Source organism: Balaenoptera ricei, chromosome 13 (genome assembly GCF_028023285.1).
Source record: "Balaenoptera ricei isolate mBalRic1 chromosome 13, mBalRic1.hap2, whole genome shotgun sequence".
Classification (NCBI taxonomy): domain Eukaryota; kingdom Metazoa; phylum Chordata; class Mammalia; order Artiodactyla; family Balaenopteridae; genus Balaenoptera; species Balaenoptera ricei.
In genome coordinates, this window is record NC_082651.1 from 26,584,076 (window position 1) to 26,600,374 (window position 16,299).

A 16,299-nucleotide genomic window follows, 5' to 3' on the forward strand; every position below is an offset into this window, starting at 1 on the left:
TAATTCAGGGGAACTAAGAAGGAGGGACCATGAGAGAAATGGCTTGTGACATGCTCCAAGGTAAAAATGACAGGACTACATAACCAATTTGATGGGAACATGTCTAGTTGTTTCTTTATTGCTCAGTGGAGTGATTCTTCCAGTGAAGAAAAAAATTGTAGACATTCTGTATTTGGGACTCAGAATCATGTGCACATCCTGGGAGGTCACCTGTTTGTCACAAGACACTATGCTGGGTGCATTATATGGATTATTAAGCATAATTCTTATGAATTCTTAAGAATATTAAATTTCATTTCCTATTTTTCAAACTGAGGTTTGGAAATGCTAAGTTGTTTGTCCAAAGTCATGTAGCTGGTAAATGGTGGAGCTGAGATTGAACCTGGATCTGGCATCAAAGCCTGTGCCATTCCTAAAATATAGAGTCTTCTCCCCACCTCTCAGGGTATGTCATGAAGCCCCACTCCATAAGCCTATGCAACTCCCTCCTCTCTCTTCTCTCAGTCCATGCTAAGACCCACCCAGCCCTTTAAGTTTCTCAATCAGCTTCTGGCATAGCAAGGACTAGAGCTGTGTTTTAGCGGAAAAAACCTGTTAGGTATGAGATTATTATTCTGTGTTTGACCAAGGGCATGCAGCAAAACTCAGATCCCATCTTGTGGTTCTAACCTGATGATTTTTGCATGTTACAATTTGGAGAAGACAATGTGGTATTAGGTTGTGGATTAGGGAATCCCTGAATTTAAGTGTCTAGATTAGAACATTGTCCTATTCCCTGCCTAATCACCCAGGAGATAACTGTCAAATTCAGGTAATAATATCTGATAAGGGAAAACTTGTTGATTTAAACCCTGGAGGTCAAGATTAGCTTCTGAAAGGGCAAACTTGACAATTATGGTCAAGGAAATCAATTCAGTTACCATTCTCCCTCAGGTTGTCTAGTAACACCACTGATCATTACTTTAGTGCCTTGTCCAGGTTCAGTAAGAGACAGTCTCTGCATCGAATATTTCAAACAGGACAGAGAAATATCCTAGAACAACTGAATTATATCATGGATACAGCAGTCCTTTTAGTGATACCTATTGGACAGCATTGGGTCACGTGGTACACGGAATGGCAAAGAGACCTCTGTGATTGAAGTGAATCAATTGCATGACCCATACCTTGGGCCAGGGAGGACGGACACACAAACATGGTGGGGCTCTTTCAGCAAGGGGTAAGGAGGAATGCATGTTGGAGTTAAACACCAGTGCCTGCCACAGTAGTTGATCTGTTTTGACCACCAGCCTGTATTAGTTTCATAGGGCTGCCATAACAAAGTATTACAAACTGGCTGTCTTATAACAACAGAAATTTATTGTCTCACAGTTGGGGTGGCTAGAAAAGATAGCAGGGTCATGCTCCCTCTGAAGGTACTAGGGAAGTGTCTGTGCCAGGTTTCTCCCCTGGCATCTGGTAGCCTTAGGCATTTTTGTTTTCTCCCTGTGTCTCTTCACATTGTCCTCCCTCTGTGTATGTCTGCATTTAAATTTCCCCTTTTTATAAGGACACTAGTCATCTGGAAGGGCCCACCGTAATGACCTCATTTTAACTTGGTTACATATGTAAAGATCCTACTTCCAAATAAGGTCACATTCTGAGACTTCACCATATCTTTTTTGAGGGACACAATTCAACCTTTAACACAGCCCTTTCTCAGGGAGAGTTCAGGACTCCTTCCTCTTTCCAAGGTGATTGAGTGCATCTACTCTAAGTTATCTTCATCTGTGGTCATTTTGCTGTTCACTTCCTCTATATGCTGCTTAGGACATAGGGATTCTGTTTCTGTTTATTCCTAGTTTATTATATTTCAGATGGTTTCTCAGCCTTTGCACTTGTCAGTGTTCTTTAGGCCACACTCACTGCATTTGTCCTTCCAGCCTCTCCTTTCCTTACTTTGAACTTTGTTCATTTAGCAGTAAGTGTTCATATAACAGTAAGTGTCAAGTTCCTGTTGCATTCCAGGTACTATGCTAAGCTCCAAGGATGTAAGGATGAAAAAGATGAAAAAGACAGTTTCTGCTCTCGGAGTTCTCATGGGAAGCTACACAAGCAAATAGTGTGAAACAGTTGAAGAGGGAAGTGTGTGTGCAGATTCTGAATACTGTGCTATCCCCAGCATAGCGTCTGCCTTGTCTCCTTAGTGCTGACAAGAGCACCCCAGGTCACTTCAACAGCTTCATCTGCTTGCCATTCCTTTCCTTTCACTTTGTCCTTCACCCATTTTGATCCACATGCTTTTCTCCAACTATATAATTTTCCATCTCAAATCTTGTCTTTCTACGTGAATGCTGTCTCTGTTTAATGTGTTCCCCTCCCCCATCCTCAGCCATTATTCAGTTGATTAACTCATGTTTCTTCTTTGAGACTCATCTCTGGGGCTTTCTCTTCCAGGGAGCCGACTATGCCCCCCTACCATCCTCTCTTCACTCCCTGTGCTTACCTTCGGAAACAGTACTCCTTTCCCCCAAAGAGACACTGATCAAGGTTTGTTTGTCTTCATATCCCCCAGTACTAGTATCATGCCTCTGTTAATAGGTGCTTTACTGATAAACAAGTGAATGAATGAATGATTCCTAGACTGGACTTTGCTTCTGCTTTCTAGGCTGTACTTTTCCTTTGGCAGCCTTCCCTCAAAATCACGTCTAGTCACCACTTTTTTTCTACCACATGTCCAGAGCAGTAGCTCATGGCATTCTTTCCAATATGCTGACACCTCAGCTATGCTGGCCTTTATGGTCAGTGGATACATTTGGCTACCCACTGACCACAATCTCTTTGGTCTGTCCTGCTTCACACAAAGAAAGTCCTACTTACTTGCCTGCAGGAAGATGGTTCTCATAGGAAAAGCAAAACTTCTTCCATGGTCTTCTCTGTTTCTTCATTTCCAAAGTTTCCCCCTCTCTCAATTCTAGAAGCAAGGGACATAGCATTTCTGCTACAATGATTATTTCAACAAGTATTTTTTTGAGCCCCAAGTTTATACCTGAGTTATGCTTGAAGCACATTAACTCTTATCTAGTTTCTGCCTTTCTGATAAAAAAGACCTGCTTCTTTTACTCCTTCCTGCTTAGTATATTGGGTTTCTCCTATGTATTGAATAACACAGTGATTTTCAATTTTGTTTTTAGCATTAATACTCTTCAAATGAAATCTTATATGGAATATCAGTGAGTAAAAGGAGAAGCCAAAATTTTATTGTATATATGTAATTATTTTATTTGATAATTCTAGTTTATAACATATAGTTATACATATTTTGTATTGGCTGTACAGCCTTGAGAAAATTATGGCAACCAGACATTCAAAGTGATAGCACTTTTAAACAGGATACCTTGCAGATTCGGGTTATTCTGATTAAAATGATCCAGAAACTGGAAAGAAGAATATAGGAAAATTTGGTTTTAATGTTGACTCATTAATACTATGTAACAGCTGTTGGCATTCTTTAATTATAAGGAATCTAATTGAAAGGAATAGATGAACAAGTTCTTCAACGAATTTTTGTCTTCCTTTGATAGAAAATTCTTCCGTGAAACATATAGTGTCATTATGAGATGTTAATTATGTTATTAAAACTATTGTGAGAAACTCCAGTGCCTGTTTCTCTTTAGTAATCACTTAAAGCCTTTAACACAGCAAAAAATATTTAATTTGGCATGTTGAGTCCAAACTTCAATTGTCATTTTCATCACTGACACTCTGGTCCTGCATTGCTGAGTTGGCCTTATTTGGATTTATGAAAACGTTCCAAGCACTCTAAGAATAAAACAAACAGTAATAATACCAATAATACCACAGAGCAACAGGTAATGTGGTCACTTATTATGGTACAGTTTACTATTATATCTTTATGTGAGCATGCACTCAATGGATATCCCTGAGTCTTGCCTGACATTTAATTGAACACGGCACGCTTGAGCCAGAGTTTTATAGCATAAGACTTGCATGGATCTGAATCATTTAATGACATCTTCAGAACTACAGCTTTCCTAATTAATGACATATCTAATGTGTTCAAACATATTCATGGTTTTGGCAAGAGAACCTTTATTCTATGATTGTTCATGTTTGGCATATCACACACTGAATATATCTGTTTATGGTTTAAAAAAATATTTTAAAAAACGTAATTTGAATCAAACATTTGTAGAACCCTTGAAACAAATAGATTGAACTCCAGTGTATTGGAGTATGGTGTAAGACAATGGTGGTTTCAAGGAAGCTACAGAACTGACTTGAGAGGGCCTCCCTGTTAGCATCAGATAAATGTCTGCCCAGCTCATGGCTTTTCATCTCCCAGGTGCTCAGCAGTTTATCTGCTTTGCATTGAATTGAATTGGCACAAAGCAGGTCCTGTGTGGCTATGGACTAGCTCCCCCTGGTGAGGAACCATCAGGAAGGTCTCAGGTGGAAGCTATCCACCTTCTTAAGAATCTACACAGCTCCTGCCAAGGAAGGCTGGCACACCCCTACCGAGAATTTCCATTTTCTCTGGCTCCCTGAGGGACATCCCTGGGTTTCCAGACTGCCTTGTTTTTGATCTACTCTTCTGATTTCCTCAGTGTCCCTGTGCTTATGCTCTGGTTTTAATAATTATAATGGACTTAGAAGTCAGCTTGGGACTGGGAGGCCAAAATGGAAAAGAATCAGATGACCAGGAATGCTTCTTGTTCCCATTTGCGTGTTCCTCGGTAGGGCATTATTTTTGTGAGTTCTCCACATTTGCAGATGCCTCAGATATACTGGTCATGGGAGGCCCCACTAGTGGCAGACTGAAGCATTTGCTTGAGGAATACTGGTTAAGAATAAAATGGCAAGTGGGTCACCTTTTTTAATGTCTTGGATTAAGGATCCACAAATTTGCCATCATGTCCTGCCCTACTTGCAATTCTAGAGAGAAAATCACACAGGATTTGTTCAGAATTATTCAAGCACATGTTGGTTGTTGACCATTAGGGCTGAAATTCTTTTCATGCCCAGTGTGGTATGAATGCTGTGATTCTGTTTGACTACTTCCTGCCAGTCTCCATGACAGTTTCTTCTTTCCCCGTCTGACACTGGCAGGTTAGGGTTCAGCCATGAGCTTTTTCCTCTACCTTCGGTATTCTTTGTCAGGGTTACCTCATCTATTTTCATACTTCAGCTGATGACTCTCAAATGCCTCTAATTATCACTCCAGGATCACAATATGACTCCAGACTTCCTTTAGAATGTTATTCCCCCAAACCTCTTTACATTTCTTACAAGCTGGCCAAATTCAATGTTCTTGGGTCTCCCTATACTTCCTTCATGAAGGAGAATCTGATGTAAAGCCCCTAATTTTGAAGAAATCATAGTGTAATGCAAAAATATAGAAAACACATACTTTTACCATATGCAAAAGATTGGCACACAGGGTTACAGGGCTGCAAAAGAGGGAGCAATTATATATGGAGGGGAGAATCATAGAACGTTCTTACAGGAGGTGATGTGACATGGATCTTGAAGGGTGGGTAAGACTCAGAAATGCATTAATATAGAGAAGTGCATTCAGCAGAGCAAAACACAGAGGTAGAACTGGGTGGGAAGTATATGAAGAAGAACATGATTCTATTTGCTTGGACTTTGGCTGTGTTGGAAAGGTAAGTTGGGAAGAACATATGAAGGGCCTTTATTTACAGGCTCACACTTGAATTTTAGTCTGTAGGTGATGATTTTAGAACAGAGGAGTGGCATTATTAGAACATTGTTTCTGAATGCTCAGTCTGGCACCAATATATGATCTTGGGGTAGGGGAAGAAGAAAAGGGAAGAACTCTTAAGTTAGGTGAGTGACAATGGGGACAAAATAGTTAGAAGGGATATGAGGTAGAATCTTCAGGGCAAGGGAGAGGAAGGGCCTAAGATGACTCCCAAGTTTAACTGTGAGTGATTGGGAGGCTTAGGATATTGTGAACACTGTAGAGAAAATTAGAAGTAGTTAGGTGGGGTAATGAACTTAGGACACATTGGGCTGGAGAGATCTCTGGGAAAACCAAGTGGAGACTCCCATCCCACCTCATCCATCCTCAGTACTCTAGACTCCTTTTCAGGTTAAAATGGTTTGGCTTCCTGCCCCACTCCTCCCAGCTAGGATCAGCCCTGCCTTGGTATGCCCAGACCTATCTGACTTGAGGCAGTAAATACTTAAGAGGGTCCTCTGACCCCCTGGGCATATATATTGGGGCATCAATCCTAATAGGCCAACCTAGGGCTGATCATGAGAACTTTGCAGCCCATCTTCAACCCATGTGCTCTGCTTCACAGGACCAGTTTTTGTTTGTCTCCTTTTCAAATTCTTGTCCCCTTTCTTATGTTCTCACTCATGCAGGCCCTCCTGGGACAGAAACTCCTGCTCCCAGGCTATTGCCAGAGTTCTGATATCCAGGGACAGAACCCAGAGGCTGAAAGCTAGTTTTTAAAGGTAACTTCCTGGATTTTGACCATTTTTAAGGCCCATAGGGTTGACTCAATTCTTCTGTCGGCAAGGTCAAATCTTCAGTGCCTGTATCATCCTTAGGGATGGGCCCTGGTTCTCTCCCCACTCTCACGTGCTACTTCGAATCCAGCACCACATCTCACCAGTGACTTCTAGGAAATGTGAGGTGTCCAACATGTGCATGGCACAGTCTGCATCTTGTACCTATCTGGGACATTTTATGCAAGCATCTTGCATCCTGCCTCCCAAGTTTTGAACATTCCTTTAGATTATCACTCCTCTCTCTCTTCTACCCTGGTTGTCCTCCCACACAACTGGACACCTGACCTTCATGGTACACTGGGTCTTTGGATTGCTGGTGCTGATATTTCCTATATTGATTGTTTTTGCTACTGGTTGCCCCTTGGTTCTGACAGTGTCATCATCCAATTCCATGAGCACTTCCTTTGTGTTTATGGTTTGGGGACTTCAGAAATGAACTGAAACTGGGGAGGGATATGGGAGTATCCAGAGCCTCTGTGACTGACTTAGTCAAACATCTTCAGTTACTTTCTTCTTATTCTGAAGACTTCACATAAGTAAAACCATTCCCGGCTAACACCAAATAAATTTTGCACATGCTGCTTGAATTACTATGTATTTACCCCAGTGTGACTTTCTCACAAATTAATATTTCACTGAAACTATTCCTCTGGATAGGCTGACACCAGCAGCTGTGGAAATTCAACATTTGCTTTGTACAGTGAAACTTTAGGACAGGATTTTTTTTTCACATTTCTCAGATATGTAGCTCATTTGGAAAAAAATAAGCATTCTTGGCAGAATCCATGTGGCATGAGCCAAATATCCCAGCTTGTGTTTCTGTATACTCAGATATAAAGCGATGAGAAAATGCAGTTCTAAATGCCCATTGTATAGCATTGGCATATAAAAGTTAGGATTACCATTTACTGAGTACCTACTATGTGCCAGACATCTTACTATGCTCTGCATCCTCAAAAACACCCAGTGAGTGTGCCAAACCCGGGCCTGTTGGTCTTCTGATCCATACTCTGCCCTGGGTAGGAGGGACTAAACTGGAGGCTGCCTTTCTCAGGCTTAAGGGTGCTCTGGCTTCCTGCTAGATTTGGCCAAATAGAGTCACCAGTGAGAGGTTGGAGGGTGAGGAAAGGAGGAAGGTGGATTATTTCCTTCCTCTCTCTTATCCTCAAGCATCTCCTCCAGTAGTGGCTGCATCTCCATGGTTCCAGATTCCACTATTTGAGTCCTCCATGGTTCCAGATTCTTTCTGGTGACCCTGGCTCCTCCCTTTGCCCCTTCAGTTGCCTTCTGCTTGTTGTTGCTAATCTCTGGTTTACCTCATGGTCCCATCTCATACAATCTTACTCCAACTAATTTCCTCTTTTTAAAGTTCATACCAATTTGAAAAGATCTTTAAATTCTTGACTTTGTCATCTATTGTAGCAGTCTTCAAATCTCAGCTTCTCTATCACTTTCAACCTGTATTTCTATCTTTATCACATGCAACCAGTTCCCTGCATTAAATTTCTTTAGTTGTAAATACTTGAAGCAGTTTCTATTTCTCTGGTTAGAAGCTGGTTGATGGATTGAGGCTGGAATCATTAGCCTCATTTTAAGGATGAGGAAACAGAGGATCAGAGAGGTAAACTAACTTGCTCAGTCTTAAAGACAGGAAATAGTAGAGCTTTGGTTTAAACTCAGGCCTGATCAGTCCTGAAGCTTGTGTCCTTCCCCCTACATACTCCTGTGTTCTGTTTCCTGCTGCCACATGAATGGAGTCTAATTTCTCCTGTATAATCCCTTCATATTCTGGAAAAAGAAAACTCTCATAACCACCTTCTCCAAGATTTTCCCAGATGAAATGTTCTATGTTTCTTCAACTGTTCCTCATGAAAAAGAATTTTGAATTTCCCTAACATTTTGGTTGAGTCCTCTGTATTAGTGCTTTTTAAACTTTAATGTGAAGATTATTATTCAGGACAACTCTGGAGATCATGCATTAAAATTTTTTTAAATTAGACTTCTTTTGGATATAATTTTATATTTAGATGCATTTGCAAGAAATAATGCAGCAATCGCATGTTCCATTTACCCAGTTTCTCCAATGATAAATTCTTGCAAAACTATAGTACAATATCACCACCAGGACGTTGACATGATACACTCAAAATACAGAACATTTCCATCATCAGAAGAATGCCACTGTTGCCCTTTTATTGCTATACTCACTTCCTTTCTGACTCTAATCCCTCCTTAATCCCTGAAACCATTTATTTAATTTATTCACCATTTCTATAATTTTGGCATTTTAAGAATGTTACATAAATAAAGTCATAAAATATGCAACATTTTTGGATTAAGTTTTTCACTCAGTATAATTTTCTGGAGATTTATACCGGTTGTTGTGTACATTAAAAGTCTGTTCTTTTTTTCTTTCTGAGTAGTGTTCTATGGCATGAAAATACCACAGTTGTTTGAACCTTCACCCCTTGAAGGAAATTTGGGTTGTTAACAGTTTTTAGATATTACAAATAAAACTGCTTTAAATATTTGTGTGAGTTTTTGTGTGAATATAAGTCTTCACTTATTTGGAAATAAGTGCGCAGGATTAGTGCAGTTGCTGGGTTTTGTGATAGTTGCAACATCCAGTTTTTTTGAGAAACTACCAAACTGTTTTCCAGAGTAGCTGCTTCATTTTACATTCCCATTAGCAGTTTATGAGTGATCCAGTTTCTCCATATCTTTGTCAACAATTGGTGTTGTCTCTATTTTTCAGTTTACCCATTCTGGTAGATGAGTAGTGGTATCTCATTGTTTTAAATTTGCATTTTCCTAGTGACTAATGATGTTGAATATCTTTTCATGTGCTTATTTGCTATTTCAGTATCTTCTTTGGTGAAATGTCTCTTCATGACTTTATCCCTGTTCTAAATGGATTCTTTGCTCTTTTTTACTGTTGAGTTTTGAGGATTCTTTATATATTCTAGATACTAGTCCCTTTGGCAGATATATGATTTGCACATTTTTTCCCCACTCTCTAGCTTGTCTTTTCATCCTCTTAACCCAGAAAAAATGTTTTTAATTTTGATGAAGTCCAGGTTATCAATTTTCCTTGTTATGCATTGTGATTTTGGTGTCAAGTCTAAGAATTCTTTGCCTAGTGCTAGATCCCAAAGATTTTCTTTTTTTTTTCTAAAAGTTTTGTAGTTTTATGTTTTACATTTGGTCTCTGATCTACTCTGAGTAAATTTTTATGTAAGATGTAAGGCTTAGGTCAAGGTTCACTTTCTTTCCTATGGCTGTCCAGTTTCTCCAGCACCATTTGTTGAAAAGGCATTTTCCTCCAATGAATTGCAAAGCACCTTTGTCAAAAATCAGTTGGGCATATTTGCATGGGTCTATTTCTGGGTTATCTATTCTGCTCCATAGATCTATGTTTCTATCTTTCAGAAGTAACATACAGTCTTGATTGATGTAGCTGTATACTAGTAAGTTTTGAAATTGGGAGGACTTATTCTTCCCACTTTATTCTTTTTTTTTTCTTTTCACACACACACACTGTATTTTATTTTTACAAGAGATAAATAGACTGACACCAAGCATTGTACATGGATGACCACAACAAAAGCAACAATGATTGCAATTACCTAACATGAAACACACTCATACTATATCATAATATTGACATTCAGTCCAGTAATCCTCCACTGTAACAGCTCCTTTACTTTGCAGTGAAAATTGATTTGTATATTCTTTGCCTCTGAGTCCTTGTGGGATTTTTTTTTTAATTCAAACAGAAAGTCACAAAAATTATACTCATCCTCATCAGTTCACTCAGTCCCATGTAATTAATTTTTTTTATCTTGATCTTTTGTTAGCACTTTTATGAGTTCATCAGTTTCTCATTAGAGTTCTGAAAATGCTTATTCATTCATTTCAGCAGTACAGTCAGTTACCAGAAACCTGTACTTGTCAGAGTCTTTTCCATTAATTTCTTGAAGATGAAACCCTTTTATAGGAACATATTTGCAAAAGCATCAGAGTACACCCAGAACTGTCTGTAAATGACAAAAGACTTAAAAATGATCACGGTTAAAGATTTGATGAAAGTTCATAATAATGCAGTTGACAAGAAAATTAGTTATTTCTGAGATATACATTTTAAAGTAATAACTAGGATTATGACTTATAACATTATACCAGAACATATAAGATTTTTAGAAATTTCATGTAATGTCTGAAACATTTATATTAACATATTTCCATACAAATAACCCAATGAAAGTTTAGTATTAGTTGTTTTGTTTGTTTGTGTTTTTATACTGCAGGTTCTTATTAGGCATCAATTTTATACACATCAGTGTATACATGTCAATCCCAATCGCCCAATTCAGCACACCACCATCCCCACCCCACCGCAGTTTTCCCCCCTTGGTGTCCATATGTCCATTCTCTACATCTGTGTCTCAACTTCTGCCCTGCAAACCGGCTCATCTGTACCATTTTTCTAGGTTCCACATATATGCGTCAATATACGATATTTGTTTTTCTCTTTCTGACTTACTTCACTCTGTATGACAGTCTCTAGATCCATCCACATCTCAACAAATGACTCAATTTCTTTCCTTTTTATGGCTGAGTAATATTCCATTGTATATATGTACCACAACTTCTTTATCCATTCATCTGTCGATGAACATTTAGGTATTTAGGTTGCTTCCATGACCTGGCTATTGTGAATAGTGCTGCAATGAACATTCGGGTGCATGTGTCTTTTTTTTTTTTTTTTCTTTTTAAACTTTGGGTTTATTTATTTATTTATGGCTGTGTTGGGTCTTCGTTTCTTTCCGTGTGAGCACTTTCTCTATTTGCGGCAAGTGGGGGCCACTCTTCATCGCGGTGCGTGGGCCTCTCATTATCGCGGATTCTTCTGTTGCGGAGCACAGGCTCAAGATGCACAGGCTCAGTAATTGTGGCTCATGGGCCTAGTTGCTCCGCAGCATGTGGGATCTTCCCAGACCAGGGCTCGAACCCATGTCCCCTGCATTGGCAGGCAGATTCTCAACCACTGTGCACCAGGGAAGCCCTGCATGTGTGTTTTTGAATTATGGTTTTCTCTGGGTATATGTCCAGAAGTGGGATTGCTGGGTCATATGGTAATTCTATTTTTAGTTTTTTAAGGAACCTCCGTATTGTTCTCCATAGTGGCTGTATCAATTTACATTCCCACCAACAGTGCAAGAGGGTTCCCTTTTCTCCACACCCTCTTCAGCATTTGTTTTTTGTAGATTTTCTGATGATGCCCATTGTAACTGGTGTGAGGTGATACCTCATTGTAGGTTTGATTTGCATTTCTCTAATAATTAGTGATGTTGAGCATCTTTTCATGTGCTTCGTGGCCGTCTGTATGTCTTCTTTGGAGAAATGTCTATTTAGATCTTCTCCCCATTTTTTAATTGGGTTGTTTGTTTTTGATATGGAGCTGTATTACCTGTTTGTATATTTTGGAGATTAATCCCATGTTGGTTGCTTCATTTGAAAATATTGTCTCCCATTCTGAGGGTTGTCTTCATTTTGCTTATGGATTCCTTTGCAGTGCAAAAGCTTTTAAGTTTAATTAGGTCCATTGGTTTATTTTTGTTTTTATTTTCATTACTCCAGGAGGTGGATCAAAAAGAATCTTGATGCAACTTATATCAGAGAGTGTTCTGCCTATGTTTTCCTCTAAGAGTTTCATAGTATCTGGCCTTACATTTAGGTCTTTAATCCATTTTGAGCTTATTTTTGTGTATGGTATTAGGGAATATTCTAATTTCATTCTTTTCCATGTAGCTGTCCTGTTTTCCCACCACCACTTATTGAAGAGACTGTCTTTTCTCCATTGTATATTCTTGCCTCCTTTGTCATAGATTAGGTAACCATAGGTGCGTGGGTTTATCTCTGGACTTTCTATCCTGTTCCGTTGATCTGTATTTCTGTTTTGTGCCAGACCATACAGTTTTGATGACTGTAGCTTTGTGGTATAGTCTGAAGTCAGGGAGTCTGATTCCTCCAGCTCCTTTTTTTCCCCTCAAGGCTGCTTTGGCTATTTGGGGTCTTTTGTGTCTCCATACAAATTTTAAGATGATTTGTTCTAGCTCCATAAAAAATGCCATTGGTAATTTGATAGGGATTGCATTGAATCTGTAGATTGCTTTGGGTAGTATAGTCATTTTCACAATGTTGATTCTTCCAATCCAAGAACATGGTATATCTCTCCATCTATTGGTATCATCTTTATTTTCTTTCATCAGTGTCTTATAGTTTTCTGCATACAGGTCTTTTGTCTCCCCAGGTAGGTTCATTCCTAGGTATTTTATTCTTTTTGTTGCAATGGTAAATGGGAGTGTTTCCATAATTTCTCTTTCAGATTTTTCATCATTAGTGTATAGGAATGCAAGAGATTTCTGTGCATTAATTCTGTATCCTGCAACTTTACCATATTCATTTATTAGCTCTAGCAGTTTTCTGGTGGCAATTTTAGGATTCTCTATGTATAGTATCATGTCATCTGCAAACAGTGACAGCTTTACTTCTTCTTTTCCAATTTGGATTCCTTTTATTTCTTTTTCTTCTCTGATTGCCGTGGCTAGGACTTCCAGAACTATGTTGAATAATAGTGGTGAGAGTGGACATCCTTGTCTTGTTCCTGATCTTAGAGGAAATGCTTTCAGTTTTTCACCATTGAGAATGATGTTTGCTGTGGGTTTGTCATATATGGCCTTTATTATGTTGAGGTAGGTTCCCTCTATGCCCACTTTTTGGAGAGCTTTTATCATAAATTGGTGTTGAATTTTGTCAAAAGCTTTTTCTGCATCTATTGAGATGATCATATGGTTTTTATTCTTCAATTTGTTAATATAGTGTATCACATTGATTGATTTGCATATATTGAAGAATCCTTGCATCCCTGGGATAAATCCCACTTGATCATGGTGTATGATCCTTTTAATGTGTTGTTGGATTCTGTTTGCTAGTATTTTGTTGAGGATTTTTGCATCTATATTCATCAGTGATATTGGTCTTTAATTTTCTTTTTTTGTAGTGTCTTTGTCTGGTTTTGGTATCAGGGTGATGGTGGCCTCATAGAATGAGTTTGGTAGTGTTCCTTCCTCTGCAATTTTTTGGAAGAGTTTGAGAAGGATAGGTGTTAGCTCTTCTCTAAATGTTTGATAGAATTCACCTGTGAAGCCATCTGGTCCTGGACTTTTGTTTGTTGGAAGATTTTTAATCACAGTTTCAATTTCATTACTTGTGATTGGTCTGTTCATATTTTCTGTTTCTTCCTGGTTCAGTCTTGGAAGGTTATACCTTTCTAAGAATGTGTCCATTTCTTCCCTGTTGTCCATTTTATTGGCATAGAGTTGCTTGTAGTAGTCTCTTAGGATGCTTTGTATTTCTGTGGTGTCTGTTGTAACTTCTCCTTTTTCATTTCTGATTTTATTGATTTGAGTCCTCTCCCTCTTTTTTTGATGAGTCTGGCTAATGGCTTATCAATTTTGTTTATCTTCTCAAAGAACCAGCTTTCAGTTTTATTGATCTTTGCTATTGTTTTCTTTGTTTCTATTTCATTTATTTCCACTCTGATCTTTATGATTTCTTTCCTTCTGCTAACTTTGGGTTTTGTTTGCTCTTCTTTCTCTAGTTCCTTTAGGTGTAAGGTTAGATTGTTTACTTGAGATTTTTCTTGTTTCTTGAGGTAGGCTTGTATAGCTATAAAATTCCCTCTTAGAACTACTTTTGCTGCATCCCATAGGTTTTGGGTCATCGTGTGTTCATTGTCATATGTCTCTAGGTATTTTTTGATTTCCTCTTTGATTTCTTTAGTGATCTCTTGGTTATTTAGTAAAGTATTGTTTAGCCTCCATGTGTTTGTGCTTTTTACGTTTTTATCCCTGTAATTCATTTCTAATCTCATAGTGTTGTGGTCAGAAAAGATGCTTGATATGATTTCAATTTTCTTAAATTTACTGAGGCTTGATTTGTGACCCAAGATGTGATCTATCCTGGAGAATGTTCCATGCGCACTTGAGAAGAAAGTGTAATCTGCTGTTTTTGGATGGAATGTCCGATAAATATCAATTAAATCTATCTGGTCTATTGTGTCATTTAAAGCTTCTGTTTTCTTATTCATTTTCATTTTGGATGATCTGTCCATTGGTGTAAGTGAGGTGTTAAAGGCCCCCACTATTATTGTGTTACTGTCAATTTCCTCTTTTATAGCTGTTAGCAGTTGCCTTATGTATTGAGGTGCTCCTATATTGGGTGCATATATATTTATAATTATTTATAATTATATATATAATATATATATATATAATTATATATAATTATATAATTATATAATTTATATTATATTATTATAAATTTATAATTTATATTATATTATATTATTATAATTATAATTTATAATCTTCTTCTTGGATTGATCCCTTGATCATTATGTAGTGTCCTTCCTTGTCTCTTGTAACATTCTTTATTTTAAAGTCTATTTTATCTGATATGAGTATAGCTACTCCAGCTTTATTTTGATTTCCATTTGCATGGAATATCTTTTTCCATCCCCTCACTTTCAGTCTGAATGTGTCCCTAGGTCTAAAGTGGGTCTCTTGTAGACAGCATATATATGGGTCTTGTTTTTGTATCCATTCAGCAAGCCTGTGTCTTTTGGTTGGAGCATTTAATCCGTTCACGTTTAAGGTAATTATCAAAATGTATGTTCCTATGACCATTTTCTTAATTGTTTTGGGTTTGCTTTTGTGGGTCCTTTTCTTCTCTTGTGTTTCCCACTTAGGGAAGTTCCTTTAGCATTTGTTGTAGAGCTGGTTTGGTGGTGCTGAATTCTCTTAGCTTTTGCTTGTCTGTAAAGCTTTTGATTTCTCCATCAAATCTAAATGAGATCCTTGCTGGGTGGAGTAATCTTAGTTGTAGGTTCTTCCCTTTCATCACTTTAAGTATCTCATGCCACTCCCTTCTGGCTTGTAGACTTTCTGCTGAGAAATCAGCTGTTAACCTTATGGGAGTTCCCTTGTATGTTATTTGTCGTTTTTCCCTTGCTGATTTCAATAATTTTTCTTTGTCTTTAATTTTTGCCACTTTGATTACTATGTGTCTCGGCATGTTTATCCTTGGGTTTATCCTGTATGGGACTCTCTGCACTTCCTGGACTTGGGTGGCTATTTCCTTTCCCATGTTAGGGAAGTTTTTGACTATAATCTCTTCAAATATTTTCCTGGGTCCTTTCTCTCTCTCTTCTCCTTCTGGGACCCCTATAATGCGAATGTTGTTGCATTTAATGTTGTCCCAGAGGTCTCTTAGGCTGTCTTCATTTCTTTTCATTCTTTTTTCTTTAGTCTGTTCCACAGCAGTGAATTCCACCATTCTGTCTTCCAGGTCACTTATCCGTTCTTCTGCCTCAGTTATTCTGCTATTGATTCCTTCTAGTGTAGTTTTCATTTCAGTTATTGTATTGATCATCTCTCTTTGTTTGTTCTTTAATTCTTCTAGGTCTTTGTTAATCATTTCTTGCATCTTCTCAATCTTTGCCTCCATTCTTATTCTGAGGTCCTGGATCATCTTCACTATCATTATTCTGAATTCTTTTTCTGGAAGGTTGCCTATCTCCACTTCATTTAGTTGTTTTTCTGGGGTTTTTTCTTGTTCCTTCATCTGGTATATAGCCCTCTGCCTTTTCATCTTGTCTATCTTTCTGTAAATGTGGTTTTTGTTCCAGAGGCT

At 38.2% G+C, this 16,299-nt stretch overlaps 1 protein-coding gene across 12 annotated transcripts in view; it reads left to right on the top strand.

The window, feature by feature from the left end:
* The window catches only part of EVA1A (eva-1 homolog A, regulator of programmed cell death), an 82,734-nt gene that overhangs the window by 15,879 nt on the left and 50,556 nt on the right, over positions 1-16,299 (top strand). Inside the window, exon 2 of one of the 12 annotated variants that reach the window (XM_059942385.1) lies at positions 6,394-6,486. The exons of the other annotated variants lie outside the window; for them this stretch is intronic. The gene's annotated coding sequence lies outside the window, so the exon portion shown is untranslated. The remainder of the gene's footprint in view (positions 1-6,393; positions 6,487-16,299) is intronic. 12 annotated transcript variants of the gene reach the window in all.